Source organism: Bison bison, unplaced genomic scaffold (genome assembly GCF_000754665.1).
Source record: "Bison bison bison isolate TAMUID 2011002044 unplaced genomic scaffold, Bison_UMD1.0 scf7180017852818, whole genome shotgun sequence".
In the NCBI taxonomy this organism is placed as follows: Eukaryota; Metazoa; Chordata; class Mammalia; order Artiodactyla; family Bovidae; genus Bison; species Bison bison.
Window position 1 is genome coordinate 33,503 of NW_011483391.1, and position 895 is coordinate 34,397.

Consider the following 895-nt stretch of genomic DNA (forward strand, 5'->3'; position numbering starts at 1 on the left):
GGGTCAGGAAATGGCTCTCTGCTCCAAAATGCAGAAAACCTAAAGAGTAAGTACTTCAGAGTTATACTGTTTACCAGGGAGAAGTTGGAGTCTAGTTTTAACAAATCACTGGTGTCTGGAGTATCAACTCCATCACCCCATGGGGCCTTTGAATGCCACTGTGTGCCACTAAAGCAGACATTTGGCCAAAGTGGGCAGAAACGCTATTGTGGACCTTGGGATTCATTTGTTCACAGAAAAACAAACATTTAAAAGAAAAGAACATGTAAAATACCCATGATATGTATTTTCAAGATAACAGATCATAGATCAAGTTCATATACATGAACATAGATCAAGTATATGTTGAATTAAGCAGGTCGGTCTTTGAAGCAAATAGCCAAATATAACACTGACCACATAAACCAGCATATGCAAGTAAGACAAACAAGTCACCACTGGGCAAATGTCATATGATCCCACTGATCTGAGGAGTCTAGGGTAGGGAAACTAAAGACAGAAATTAGAATGGTGGTTACCAAGGACTATGGTGAGGGGAGAATGGGGAGTTATAGATTAATGGGTACAGAGTTTCGGTTGAGGAAGGTGAAAGCATTCTGGAGATGAATGGTACAGATGGCCACACAGTCACTGGAGTGTATGAAATGACACAGAACTGTACATTTAAAAGGGTTAAAATGATAACTTTTGTGATGCATATTCCACTACAGTAAAAAAAAAAAAAAAGAGACAGAATGTAAAATTTTACAGAACCGCAAGGAATAGTAGAGATCACCTTGCCAGAACTTTACTACCTGAGATTTTTTTTTCCAGTCAAGAATGCCTTGTCTATACCCCAGTCTCACATCTCAGTTCAGTTCAGTTCAGTTGCTCAGTCATGTCCGACTCTTTGCAA